This window comes from Adiantum capillus-veneris, chromosome 15, assembly GCF_014529385.1.
Source record: "Adiantum capillus-veneris isolate H3 chromosome 15, ASM1452938v2, whole genome shotgun sequence".
In the NCBI taxonomy this organism is placed as follows: domain Eukaryota; kingdom Viridiplantae; phylum Streptophyta; class Polypodiopsida; order Polypodiales; family Pteridaceae; genus Adiantum; species Adiantum capillus-veneris.
The window spans coordinates 85634726-85650222 of NC_140945.1; the positions used below are offsets into that span (position 1 = coordinate 85634726).

Genomic DNA, 15497 nt, shown 5'->3' on the forward strand with positions numbered 1-15497 from the left:
GTGACCTTGCCTTTTGAGATGGAAAGTACATGATGGGTAGAGAATATTAGTGCCCTTTATTTCTTTTTGGCATATGCGAACCCTGGACAAGGTTTAAAAAACAAAATCTAGAAATGCAATTGGCGTGAGTGAGCAGAAGAATTCGCAGGTGGGTGAAATCATGTAAAGAGGATCGACTGAAATCCAGAGCAAGATGACTAAAGCATACACACAAGCAAAAGGGTGGAGCCAGCCTTCACTTTACTAATTATAAGGAGCTAGCACACCATTACTTAGGTATATAAATGTGTGTGCTGATGAACCAGTTTTCCCAAGCACCGCGTTGAGCAGAATCATCATCGTCATCAGCTTGTAGCCTTGTAGTCGATAAGATCAGCAGAAAAATGGGCGCTGGCAATCTTCTGGCCTTGGTGGCCAGAGTACAGTCATTCCGCATGAAGAACACGGCCCCCCGCAGCAAGCGCAGGTGCAGGTGCAGAGGAAGGTGATGTGCAGCTACTCATGGGCAGCTTCCATGCCGACCTGGCACAGCGGGTCGGGCAGCTGCAGCTGCAGGGAGGAAGCGCGCATCTCCATTGGCTGCTTGACGCCTGCGCCTGCACGCTCTCCACCCACTCCGCTCTTGCCTCTGCTCTCAAGAATGCGCTTGAGCCTCCACCCGCCAATCAGCGCACCGATGAGATGCTGAGCTTGCTGGACGCTTGCACCTCTCTCAAGCAGGTGGCAGACGACGTGGACCGCCAGCTGGGCTCCCTTCAGGCAGCGCTAATTCAGAGCGCCCGAGGAGTACAGACCTCCAGAGCAGGTCGCCTGGCAGCAGCACGGCGGCTGCGACCGTGCTTAGATGGCCTTCAATCGCTCAGCTGTGCCCAATACAGGCCCATCAAAGAGGCGCAGGCGGCCTTGCTGCTGGCGGCCAAGCGCGAGCTGCTGGCACCTGCAGCTAATTGTCGACGTGATCCCGCAGCACAGCCCCTCCATCACGCCTTGGATGGCACCTTGCTCATATCTCTGCTAGTGCTGGCCTCCGCCATCGCAACCCTTGCTCCCCCCCTCCGATCATCATCTGACGCCATCCGCAGCGCCTGCAAGATCGTCGCCTCCAGCTGCAAGAGCGGCAGTAGCCTAGCGACGGCAACGATGTGGGGTGGGCCCCTGTAGCAGCTACAGTGTGACCTGAAGCAGGAGGACATGGGCGCTCTCTTTTCGAGCTTCAAGGGCTGCACTCCGCCGCCGCCTCCATCCACGCCACCGTCTCCGGACCAGCTCATGCAGATCAGGCTACTGTTGCGGATCTGAGGCAGAGAATCGACAGCGTGCACAAGCGCTCGCAAGAAGCCCGAGCGTGTGTCACCGTGCTCCGCTCGCAACTGGCCTCCCTCTTCCAGGCCCTGGTGGTGCTCCGCCTCTCTCTCCTCGCCCTCCCCTGAGAGACTGGCTGGACCCACGTCCTTTTTCAAAAGGTTCCGGAATCAGGCTCAAACTTAAGTTCAAGCCTCATGACACAGACACTCAATTTTTAGGCCCTATGACCACTCTAGTAGAACAATTTCTATCTAGAAACTATCTCGAAGGGTTTGTATCTCACAAGATTTGAATTGAGTCTTCATACTGTCCAAACTTGTTTTTTTGTCTTATCATCGAAGGACTCAATTTGTAAGCATCATCAACACGATAGTAGGACTCTTCCAAGCTAGAATCCATCTACAAGAGTCCTATATCATGAGGTTTGACTCTCATGGGCTAGATACACATGCAAAACTTTTTCAAGTTGTCGAAATACAGCTTTAAACATCTATGACTCATGAGGCCCTTAACCCTCATGCCCTTGAGACTCAATTATAAATCTTCATGAGAACTCTAGGAGGAAGAGATTGCTTGCTTGATAGCTGTTGTGGAGGCAATTCAGAAGGTTCTATCCATGCAATATGTATGGTATGTTCCGGAATGCAGGTACATCATATGGGAAAGAGGGCCACCTGGGAAGTAGGTGGCGAGGATACTGCATGGACAATAGAAGATAAGTATTGAGCAAGCGCATGCATGAATGTCTGAACTGGAATCCACGCTTGCCACATCCTACAAAGGCAGTGACACTCGTGCCGTTAATTTTTTTGAGGACATAAGTAGCTCAAGGTATGATCTATCTTATCTCCCTCTCTCTCTCTCTCTCTCTCTCTCTTTCTCTCTCTCTCTCTCTCTCTCTCATGCTTCTTGAAACAAAGACTCTTGCAAAACTCTTTCTAAGTAGTTGAGCATTTATTCTATTCCTCTTGGATTTGAACTAAAGTTTAACCCTCATGACCTGGATAGTTTTCAAGAATCTTGAGCATGATATACCTTATTTTAGTTGAGCATTTAGTCTCTAGCTTCGAGGCTCAAACTTAAGTTCGAGCCTCATGACATGGATGCTTATTTTTCAAGCCTCATATCACTCAAAAGTGACTTATTTTAGTTGAGCATCTAGTCTCTAGTTTGAGGGCTCGAACTTAAGTTCGAGCCTCATGACGTGAATACTTAGTTTTCAAGCCTCATGAGTACTCAAATATAACTTGTTTTAGTTGAAAACATAGTCTCAAGATTCGCGGCTAGAATCTAAGTTCGAGCCTCATGACACAAAAACTCAATTTTCAAGCCTCATGAGCACTCTAGTGGAACTCATCACGCTCAAACTTAAGTTCAAGCCTCATGACATGGATACTCAATTTTTAGGCCCCATGACCACTCTAGTAGAACAATTTCTATCCAGAAACTATTCCGAAGGGTTTGTATCTCACTATATTTGAATTGAGTCTTCATACAGTCCAAACTTGTTTTTCTGTCTCATCATCTAATTACTCAATTTGTAAGCATCATGAACACTCTAGTAGGACTCTTCCAAGCTAGAACCCATCTACAAGTCCTATCTCATGAGATTTGAGTCTTATGGGCCACAAAGAAAAAAAAAATTCCAGTTGAAATCCATCTTTAAACATCTCTGACTCATGAGGCTCTTGACCCTCATGCCCTTTAGATTCAATTATTAATTCTTTTGAGAACTCTAGGAGGAAGAAATTGCCTGCTTGATACCTATTGTGGAGGCAATTCGGAAGCTTCCATCCGTGGAGTCTTTATAGTATGTGCTTGAATGTAGGTACGTCATATATAGAAAACAGGGCCACTTGGGAAGTAGGTGGCGAGGATATTGTTGCATGGACAACAGAAGATAAATATTGGGCAGGCACATATATGCGTGCCTGCAAAACTGGCATCCATGCTTGCCACATCCTACAAATGCAATGACACTGGTGCACTTAATTTGTTTGAGGGCATAAGTAGCTCAAGGTATGATCTCTCTCTCTCTCTCTCTCTCTCTCTCTCTCTCTCTCTCTCTCTCTCTCTCTCTCTCTCTCATGCTTCTTGAAACAAAGACTCTTGCGAAACTCTTTCTAAGTAGTCGAGCATTCATTCTATTCCTCTTGGGTTTGAGCTAAAGTTTAACCCTCAGGACGTGGATAGTTTTCAAGCATCTTGAGCACGATACACCTTATTTTAGTTGAGCATTTAGTCTCTAGCTTCGAGGCTCGAACTTAAGTTCAAGCCTCATGACATGGATGTTTATTTTTCAAGCCTCGTGATCACTTAAACATGACTTGTTTTAGTTGAGCATTTAGTCTCTAGTTTAAGGGCTCGTTCGAGCCTCATGACCTGAATGCTTAGTTTTCAAGCCTCATGAGTAGTCAAATATAACTTGATTTAGTTGAAAATACAGTCTCAAGATTCGAGGCTGGAACAACTTAAGTTTAAGCCTCATGACACAAAAACTCAAATTTCAAGCCTCATGAGCACTCTAGTAGAACTCATCACACTCAAATTTAAGTTCAAGCCTCATGACATGGATACTCAATTTTCAAGCCCCATGACCACTCTAGTAGAACAATTTCTATATAGAAACTATTTCGATGGGTTTGTATCTCACTATATTTGAATTGAGTCTGCATGCGGTTGTTGTTCAGTCTCATCATCTAAGGATTCAATTTGTAAGAATCATGAACACTCTAGTAGGACTTTTCCAAGCTAGAATCCATCTACAAGAGTCCTATCTCATGAGGTTTGATTCTTATGGGCTAGAGAGACATGGAAAACTCTTTCAAGTAGAAATCCATCTTTTAACATCTCTGACTCCTGAGGCTCTTGACCCTCATGCCCTTGAGACTCAATTATTAATCCTCATGAGAACTCTAGGAGGAAGAACTTACTTGCCTGACACCTTCTGTGGAGGCAATTAAGAAGCTTCCATCCATGGAATCTGTATGGTATGTGCCTGATTGTAGGTACATCATATGGAAAAGAGGGCCTCTTGGGAAGTAGATGGAAAGGATGGAAGATAAATATTGAGCAAGAGCATGCATGAGTTCTTGCAACTATTATCCACGCTTGCCACATCGTACAAAGGCAATGACACTCATGCCCTTAACTTGTTTGAGGGTAGACGTACCTCAAGGTATGATATCTCCTCTCTTTCTTTGTCTCTCTCTCTCTCTTGTGCTTCTTGAAACAAAGACTCTTGAAAAACTCTTTCTAAGTGGTCAAGCATTTATATTTCTATTCCTCTTGAGTTCGAACTAAAGTTCAACCCTCATGACCTAGATAGTTTTCAAGCTCTTGAGCACGATAAACCTTATTTTAACTGAGCATTTAGTCTCTAACTTCGAGGCTCGAACTTATGTTCAAGCCTCATGACATGTATGTTTATTTTTCAAGCCTCATGAGCACTCAAACATGACTTGTTTTAGTTGAGCATTTAGTCTCTAGTTGCAAGGCCACATGACCACTCTAGTACAACAATTTCTATGATCTAGAAACTATGCCGAAGGGTTTGTATCTCACAAGATTTGAATTGAGTCTTCATGCGGTCCAAACTTGTTTTTGAGTCTCATCATCTAAAGACTCAATTTATAAGCATCATGAACACTCTAGTAGGACTCTTCCGAGCTAGAATCCATCTACAAGAGTCCTATCTTATGAGGTTGGAACTTAGGTTTGAGTCTCATGGGTTAGAGACACATGCAAAACTCTTTCAAGTTGAAATACATTTTTAAACATCTTTGAAGTATGAGGCTCTTAACCCTCATGAGAACTCTAGGAGGACTCTTTCTATGTGCAAGACTATTTACAACACTAAGCATGAGAATCTCACAAGCTAGAGACTCTTGGAGAAGTCTTTCCAATTGAAAGACATCTTCCAAAGAGTTCCATATAAAATCTTTTTAACTAGAAGCCATCCCCAAGTGTCTCTATCACATGAGACTCAAAATTTAGTTTGAGCCTCATGATCCAAAAATGCTTGTAAAACAACGGAAAGTTATCTACATCAGCTATAGACCTCAAACTTCAACCTTGCACCTTGTTATTCTCTAAACTTTTTTGATCGCTTGACTCAAAATTATGTACTTATTCAATATCAATGCCAATTACGTGGGATTATCCCTCACTTGTCCTTCAACAATATTGTGAGATATATATTACTGTCATGAGAAGGATATGGACATGTGAAGACTCGCAACTTATCCTAAAACCTCTTTGTATTAGTTTGAAAGACTGAGGAATGAGACGATTTGGAAATTTTAGTTTACCAATATGACTAGAATAGGTAGAAATGGTATTTTACTTTTGAGATATGGTTTGAATAGAGAGAGGGACATCAATAATTATATTTGGTACAATTTTATGAAAAGTACTTGTTAAGTGCATCAATATGGTATTCTTACATCATAGCTTAGATTTAAATGAATTCATGAATGTTTTGTTATTTGATGTTTGAGTTTTTTATTAATAGCCAAGCATATCTTATAGATAGATGCTAACTTTGTGAAGAGAAGCCACATAAGTAGAAAAAAAGCTTTATTTTTGGCTTTAGAGAGTTCCTTATTGCAATTGTCCAATTAAAACAAGCCTTGGTAATCCTAATTATACAAAGATGGAAAGAAAAACGTTAAAAGTATGCATGAAGTATTTTAAGAAAAAGCTACATATATTATACAAGAGGTAGCTTGAAGGAAAAACACCTTATTCAAAAAAATAAACGTTGGATTTAGAATCGATGTTCTATCATCTTATCACTAAGTTATATGCCCAAGTATTCATGTCCTCAAGTACAAATGAAATTTGCACAACTAAGTTATGTGATCTTATCACTAAGGTATATGACCAAGGATTCATGTCCTCAAGTATGAATGAAATTTGCACAATCATGTCTAGCACTAAAAAATGAGTCAAATATAAAAGGAGTATTAATGATGCTTTTAAAAGTTGGACTACTTGAATAAGTACCAATATATCTATAGATATTATTTATGTATCTTCGAGTAATTTTTTTCATATTTTTGTGAGTTTTCATCATAACAAAATTTGTTTTATTTTTGTTTTTGAGTATATGTTGTGTTTATAAAGACCACATTTGAAGTTTGATCAATTTCTCAAAAATTGCTCTTATGTTCTATTCAAGTGATCAATACAAACAAATAGAGGCCGCTCCATGCTCGGGGGATGTACTATGCAATCATGTTACCTTGTGAGTTCAATAGGAGGGATTTTTAAAGGCAAAAACTTTAGGAACAAAGATACATTAAAATAAGGGGGTTTTATATTCAAATTTGAAAAAAAAATCCTAAAATAAAGAGTCATTTTATTCATTCAAACATGCTAAAATATATAGGGGTTTTTTAAATTATCCCACGAATACACACTATATAGGGGGGTACTAAATAATGCACCCCTTGAGGCTCCATGGAACTATCTCATGAAATTAGATCCCATAGTACATACTATTCTCTCCCAAAAGAAAGTATGCTTATACTCATAATTAAGAGACAATTCTAGCATCTGTGCTCAAAGAGATGTCCTCCTCCAATCAAGCATGTGATATAAGGTTGTGCATTTGAGTGGTGAACCACACTCCTCTTCTCTTCGATGCTAGTTGATAAGGATGCTTTTGGTGTTTTAGTTACTCTTAACCTATTGAAGATAAGAAAAGGATACCATTTCCATGTAATTTTCTCATGGACATATCCTTCATTTATGTGTTATTTAGTTGCAAAAGCAGGCATGCTGGTGCTCTTGATTAGAGAAAATGCCTCCCTTTGCTCTCAAAGAGATGCCCTCCACAATCTATCATGTGACAAGTAGTGGTTTATTTGGACTTGAGAACGCGGGTTTTTATTTTATTTTATTACCTTAAGCATGTAAGTAAAGGGGATTTTTTGATACCCTTTGAATGCACATTATATGAATATTTTCTTAACTGTGCACCCACCGAGCTCGGGAACGATACCCCTATCCTCTTTGATTTGCTAGATAGTGATGTGTTTATATTTATCTATTAATATTGAAGATATATAACGTAATGAAAGGTTACCAAATCCATGAAAATAATATCATGGAAGTAGCCTATATTTACATATTATCTAGTTGGAATAGTAAGCATGATCATGCTCTTCATAAGAGAGAGTTTCCACCTTTGTGATTAAAGAGACACCCTCCCCTCTCATGTAAGTGGAATATGCTCTAACATACTTCTTTTTTGCAAAATTTTGGAGCCTATCAAGTGAAGAGATTAATTTTTTTTGAAGGGAACAACAACTGCATGGCTACCTAGAATGGTATATGCAAAGACAAGATGGGATATACTTGTAGCACTCTAGTAAATGACTTGGCTTGCAATAGAGAAATAGTGTATGTACAATAGGAAACACAATTACTAAGGATATATATGTATTAGGTTAGCCACTGTGCTTAGAAACTCACGGTTATCTTATTGTAAATATGAATTGCGTACATAACTAAGAATACAAGTGTTAATATCTTTTTTTTCTTCATTTGTTATCTTGGTGTTTGTAAACACCATCCTCATTTGAGATCCCCTCAACATGAAAATTGGTTTAGTAAGGGCTTGTGAACAAGTCCAATTTTGTTGCTCATTTTTTATTTTAGTTTCTTAACATTGTACTCTTGCATGATTCTTTTGATTCCATTGGCCTCCCTTTAAAGTGTCTTGAATTTGTAGACAATACCTTTTTATTATTAGTGCAATGTTTGATGAAAGTGCTATTTATTAAAAAGTTACTCATTCTTTTTTTTTTTTGCCATAAAAGATACTCTTTCTTATCAACAATGTTAAATCATGCTTGCAAATGATTTGTTGCTGCATATACACAAACACAAAAATATATTTGTGTCTTGAGGATATGGCTATGTGTTAAGGTTAAATTTATGATACCATCCTCTAGTCACATAGAGTTGTCTTGAACTAGGCTTGAGCCTCATGCCCACTTGCTACTTTAATTGAGGCATTTGATGCTCTAATGAGCTTCAAACCTCCTCTTAATATCCTATAGAGCAACAATAAGTGAGGATTGAGTTTCGGTTTGAGTCTCGCATCCATGTGCTAGTGCCTTGAACGAAGTTTGAGTGTGTCCACCTGCTAGTTTATGCGAGCCATATGAGGCTCGAACTCAAATTAAATACTCTTCTTAATATCCCACATAGTAGCAACAAGTGAGGCTTGAAATTTTTTAAACTTAAGTTTCAACCCCCGGTTCATGTGCTAGTGCTTCAATTTATATGGCCACAAAGGGTCCCCACAAACAACCATGAGGTCAAACTTCACAAAAAATACTACAATTTCAGATCTCATTTTAAACAATGGGACTTGAATAATTCCCAAAATTCCTAAATATGTCTTTTATGTTTGTGATGCATGAAGCTTTCCATCTTCATTGCATCACCTAGGTCACAAGGAACACAAATATTGTATTGTAACAAGTCTCTCTTAATGGGAGAAATCATAATACAAATTCCTATTGGAGGGGGGACCGGCTCCACATAAATCCGGTCCTCAACTGTTGTCATGTTCTCTAAATTCTCTCTCTTGCAAAAGTATTGTTCATGCCAAGTTAACTAATTGCTATTATTATGTTGCTATCTTCAATTATGTTCACCCGCTATGCTCACAAAGTCATTTCTCAAAAGTATTCTCATTAATTTCCGCTACTCTCAAATTAAATAGGCCAATTCCATTACATTGGTATCAGAGCATTTGGTTTCTCTTTTCTTGCTTAAGAAGAGAGGTCCTTAAGTAGCCTATAAATGGTTGATGTTGTTAATTATATTAGGGTAAGTGGAACTAGGATCTATTATCGGTTTTGTTGAGCCCACTATGTGGGGGATGGTGCACACCTCGGGAGCTTTGGACTTAATAATGGAGTCTTTTTAGACTTGCCTACGGCTTTACCATTATTGAGCCATAAGAAGTTCGAAAGGAGCTAGCCCTTGGCAACTTTGCTATGTTAGACCTACTCCTCTACTCTCTATAATTAACCACTTCGAGCCGTGGGTGTAGATACTTAAGAGCCAATTTTCAAAGGCTAAGAGGAGTGGCAACTAAGGTTTTGAATTGCCAAAGCATACACTACGTACATACATAAATTTTGTTAACATGGCTGACAATAGTCAAGAGAGTAGAATGAACATTGATAGATTTGATTTTTCACATGAAGGTGCTAATGATGATGCTCCCATGTTTGTGAATTATCTCGTAACTAGGTTGCAGCAAGCTATGGCCAACCCTCCTTTGCAAGCCGAAGTTACTCAACAACTTCATGCTTGTGGAATATCCCTTCCTCTCCAAGAGGAGAGAGAGATTAGGAGGCCTCTTGAAGAGACTCCCAAAAGAAGACTCTCTCCCATTCGAGAGGAGGAATCCAAAGGGCAAGAAAGCAATGAAAGTTTAAGTTCCTCTGAAGATGTAGCTCCACGAAGACGGTGGTCTAGACGATTGCCCACTCCTCCCAAGAGGAAAAGATCAACACATAGTCCTTCTCCTCATCACTCTGAAAGTCAAGAGAGGAAACAAAGGAAGAAAAGGGCTAGGAAGAGGTCACCCTCTTCTCCTTCTTCTTCACCTTCCTCCTCTTCCGACGAAAGTTATGGCTATTCTCCTAGAGAATACAAGAGGGGAGGACATCGCAAATCATTTCCTGCATGGCGAAGGTCACAAAAGCTAAAGAAGTTCAAGGAGGGAGGAAAGAGTATCTCTTTTCTCACCTATGATGGCACCTTCGGTGCTACCGACAAAGTGTTGGCCTTCATCCAACAATTTTATGTGGCCTTTGGAGATGAGGGCTTCACAGAGTCCTCTAAGCTACACCATGTAGCTATGCACTTCCAAAAATCAGCTCGTCAATGGTGGGCTAGACTTCGTGGCAATGGTCAAGCCCCAAAGACATGGAAAACTCTACGAGTTTCCATCATGAAGCAATTCCTTGCAAGCGATGCAAAGGACAAAGTGCTTACCGAATGGTGCAGCTTGAAGCTCCTCTCCCATGGGTCTATCCACAAATATGTAGACAAGTTTTGGGATTTACATCTCAAGGCTATTGTCTTTCAAAAGATAGACTTTTCCGAGCAAAGGCAGCAATTCTGTGCGGGATTACCTGAAGAGATGGCCGAATACATCAACTCTCAATGTCCTGGTACTATTAGCGAAGTAATCCATCACACCATGGTTGCTTCACGCATCAATTTCCATGAAGGGGCTAGACATAATGTCAAGCCCATGGAAAACAAAGACAAAAATGATGCAAAGGGAAAAACCAATGTTCAAAATACTTCCCAAGTCAATTCCAACAACAACAACAATCGGTCCAAGGAGAAGGCAGTTTAGAAAGGTAAAAACAAACTCTCTCCTGAAGAGCTTGAAGCTTTTCACAAGGACCATAAGTGTTTCAAGTGTGGGGAGCAAGGACATTGCTATCGTTCTTGCCCCAAGAAGAATATTAGCAATGAGACTCCTAGGGCTTCCACCATCGAAGCTCCAAAAGAGGATGCTCATTGCAAAGGATCATCACTTTCCTATTCTTGGGGAAAGGTAAGAGAGCATGATACATTCATCTTGTTTGACCCTGGCTCTACTCTCAACTTCATATCAATGGAGTTGGCCACCATGTTGGGCATTCAAGCTTTTGATATGGGAGATATAGTAGTGGATGATGCAGATTTCAAGGGACAACAAGCCTCCGTTACTCCCTTGATTGGGAAGTTGAGGCTTCATGTCCAAATCTATGTCGACAAAGAAGACTTCTTCATATCTCCTCTCCAACATGAGGATGTTATCCTAGGGGCACCATGGTTTGATCACCATGGTTCCCTGAAAGGAGAATCTACTTCACCTACAGGGGAAATAACATGTATATAGGTGCTAGTGAGCGTGGTCGCACTATTTCACTTGTAAATCCTCTTGCTTTTGATAAGTCAATGAAGAGCTCAGTTTCTACGTACATGATTTTTGTCAAAGAGTCTCTAAAAGATACTAATGTTTCATCAAATGTAAATGGTAGGAATCAAGAAGAGTTAGACTTGTCCAATTTTCTAAAAGGATTCCAAGATGTGTTCATCGATGATATCCCTATGGACTTACCTCCAAAACGAGGGGATAATGACCATCGCATTGAGCTCCTTCCTGGAAGCTCACCACGTAACAAGCCTCCTTATCAAGTCTTACAAGCTCAACAAGAGGAGATCATGAGGCAAGTACAAGAGTTGGTAGACAAAGGGATGGTGAGGCCTAGTTCCTCTCCCTTTTGTTCTCTAGTCCTTTTAGTGCAAAAGAAAGATGGTACATACCGTATGTGTGTGGACTATCGAGCACTAAACCATATCACTATCAAAAACAGATTTCCCGTACCTCGGGTAGAAGATCTATTTGATAAGCTACAAGGCTCTACCTACTTCAGTAGGATTGACCTTAATAGTGACTATCATCAAATAAGGATACTGGATGAAGATATCTTAAAGACCGCGTTTCGCACAACGTTTGGTCTTTATGAATATCTAGTCATGCCTTTTGGCTTGACTAATGCACCAGCTACGTTCAATTGTTTGATGGAGAAAATTTTTAGACCATACCGCAAATTCACTGGAGTGTTCTTTGATGATATCATCATCTACTCCAAGTCTTTGGAGGAACATAAGCAACATCTCCAAGTGATTTTTCAAGCATTGAGGGAGAACAAGCTTTTTCTCAGCCAAAAGAAAAGCGAATTCTTCCTTCAAGAGATTCAATACCTAGGTCATATTATCTCTAAAGATGGTATCCCAATGGATCTATCAAAGTTAGAGGTAATAAAAGCATGGCCTAACCCAAGAAATCTACATGAGCTAAGAAGATTTATTGGTATGTGCGCATACTATAGACACTTCATAGAAAAATTCTCTAAAGTAGCAGGACCACTACACGACTTAACTAAGAAGAACGTTAAGTTTGTATGGACTGCTAAGGAGAAAAATGCTTTTGAAAAGCTCAAAGAGAAGCTTACTTCCCAACCAGTCCCCGTGCTTCCGGATCTCTCAAAGCCATTTGAGGTCCAATGTGATGCTTGTGGTGATTGCCTTGGAGCAGTTTTGCTTCAAGAAGGGCATGCCATAGCATATGAGAGCCAAAGGCTCAATATTGATGAACGAGTCTTGGGCATTTATGAGAAAGAGATTTTAGCTGCTCTACATGCCCTAGACACATGGAAGAACTACCTGTTGGGGACTCCATTTATCCTATGAACCGACCACCAAAGTCTCAAGTATTTCATGATGCAAACCAAGATTTTCGACAAACAAATGAGGTGGGCAAATTTTCTTTCGCAATTTAATTTCCATATTGCTCACATAGCTGGTAAGCACAATCAAGTGGCCGATGCACTTTCACGACGACCCAAAGTTAATGCGGTGTCTATAGCTACTCACAAGGATCTATCCTCTATGATACATGAGTATGCTACTGACCCTGACTTTAGAGACATAATGTCAGCCCTTGATTTGGGGATGAAAGAGGAACCATTCACCTTGCAGGATGGTTATCTTCTCCACGGAAATAGGCTATGTGTTACCCATTCCCTTTGTGAGAAAGTTATGTATGAATCCCATGCTCCTCCATATGCGGGGCATAGAGGTATTCAACCTACTCTCCGAGGAGTAGAGACGTACTTCTATTGGCCTACCATGAAAGTGGACATACAAGAGTATGTTTCAAAATGTGTAGTATGCCAAAAGACCAAGTATGATAGAGGGAAGCAACCTGGATTACTCCAACCATTGCCTATCCCAAATTCACCATGGGAGAGTATATCCATGGATTTCATCTTTGGATTACCCAAGTCTATCCATGGGAATACAGGAATATGGACAATAGTTGATAGGTTTAGCAAGCAAGAACATTTTATTCCCGTGAAAAAGACTACTAAGGCACATCAAATGGCAACTCTCTTCATATCTCAGATTTTCAAGCACCATGGATTACCAACATCCATCGTGTCAGATAGAGATCCTAGAATGGCTAGTAGTTTCTGGAAAGGTCTCTTTGAAAATCTAGGAACAAGATTGAATTTCTCTTCGGCCTATCACCCACAAACGGATGGACAAAGTGAGATAGCCAATCTTACGATACTCGATCTACTCAAGACTTATGTTACCAAAGTAGATCAACGCTCACAAAGCACCTTTTGAGATCATTGAGGGAAGACCTAAAAGTCCCTTGCTACTCAAAGTACATGGGAAGATCTTCGCCGCTGATGAGTATAGCCGTGACCTACAAGAATCTTTTCAAAAGATTAAGGAGGCTATATCCATCTCTCAACAAAGGCAAAAAGCTGCTGCTAATAAGCACAGAAGAGCCTTAATGTTCAAAGAAAATGATTGGGTCTTACTCAAGTTTCCTAAGGCTCGATTAAGGCAAACGATGGGCCAAAATCCTACGGGCCATCAAAAGTATTATGCTAAACTAGCAAAAAGATACTATGGTCCTTTCCAAATCTTGAAGCCTATCAATGAGACGGCTTATCAACTCAAGTTTCCCAACCATTGGCTCATACACAATGCCTTTCATGTAAGCCTACTTAAGCCCTACAAAGGAGAGCCACCAACTGAAGCAATTATTTAAGATTCTCCCGAAGTTGAAGACCAAGAAGAGGTGCCACAACCCAAAGCTGTCCTTCGGCATGAAGACAAGGTACTACGACATGGTAAGATTATCCAACGGTATCTTCTTAAGTTCAAAAATTATCCTTTTGAAGATGCTAGATGGATGCAAGGAATACAACTTAAGGATAGTATGAACCTTGTCAATGCTTACAATGCTACATTAGAGTAAGAAAATGTACAAATTTCTTTTAAATGACTCATGTTTTTGTCTTATAAGACTAGTACTGTTTTTAATTGTGCACAATTTTAACTAGTATGCATGCTTAGAATCATGTTTGATGATGACGTCTCTCAAACACCAAGTAGAATTTGTCACTCTACTTTGGGAGAATGAAATGGACTAAAGAGCAGACATGCTTGCAGCAGCTATGTCTCCCAAGCACCAAATGGATTAGTCATCCATCTTGGAAAGATGTCGTAGGGTAAAAAGGGATCCTCTACCCGCTAAGTAAAATTGACTAATGACTAAGGCTTTATCTCTTCTACCTCATAGTCGAGGAAGACTATGATTTCAAGAGAGAGGTAATGTCATAAAATATAATATCTAATATCTAACCAACCCAAATGATTTTCTCATATTAAATTGATCACTTAATGTGGGAGAATAAACGGGAACAAGTGTTAAGATATAGACATGTGCTTATAGATCTATCTCAACACGGGGCCAATGGTAAAGGGGCCCAAATGAGAGATGGTCTATCAAAGAGCAAGTCTAACAAATGGAGCATAAGACCTTAGGGTTAGATTCATTGAAGACCTCCAATAATGTGTGTAAAAGGCCTTTGACCTTAGGTAAAGCTAGGGCTGAGCTTGAGGCGCGGGAACCCGACCCAACTCGAGGTGCTTGTCTTGCTTGTCATGCTTGATGACTAAGGAGCTTGAGGTTCTTGATGATTGAGATTCTTGAGATTCTTGAGGTGCTTGACATGCTTGAGATGCTAAGGTTTCACTTGAGGTGAGAACCCAACCCAAGCTCAAAGTGCTTATGAGCCAAGCTTGTGGTGGGAACTAGGCCTATGCATAGGGTTTGGAGGTGTCAAAAAGTCAAAGATTCAATCCCTACAAGGAGGGGGCGAGCCCTACATGAGGGGGGATGAGATAGAACACCCACACACTCACACAAGGCATGCATGGTACAAATAAAGCAAAAGGGACACTTGTCAAGTTCCTCCTCATGTTGCCCTCATGGTGTGCCTGAAGCCTATTGGTTGGCCACCCAAGGGGTACAATAATAATTTAGGAGATTTAATTAAATGATTTAGCATTTATCTAGCCCTCTTTCTCAAAGGGGGAAGGGGGACACTTGTCTCAGGGCTACCCTTGCTGCTTATAATGCCTCCTGCTTGTGATTGGCTAGGCCTGGAAACATGAGCTACAAGGGGGGGTCGACCCAAGCAAGCTAGGGGGTTTCTTAGGGGGTATACTCACCCACACACACTCACAAACACTCTCATTGTGTGCTATGCAAAGTGCAAGAACTCCCTCTCCTT

At 40.7% G+C, this 15497-nt stretch overlaps 1 pseudogene; it reads left to right on the plus strand.

Moving 5' to 3' along the window:
* The first annotated feature begins 223 nt into the window (after window positions 1-223).
* Window positions 224-1780, plus strand: LOC147441007 (uncharacterized; annotated as a pseudogene).
* The last annotated feature ends 13717 nt before the right edge of the window (window positions 1781-15497 follow it).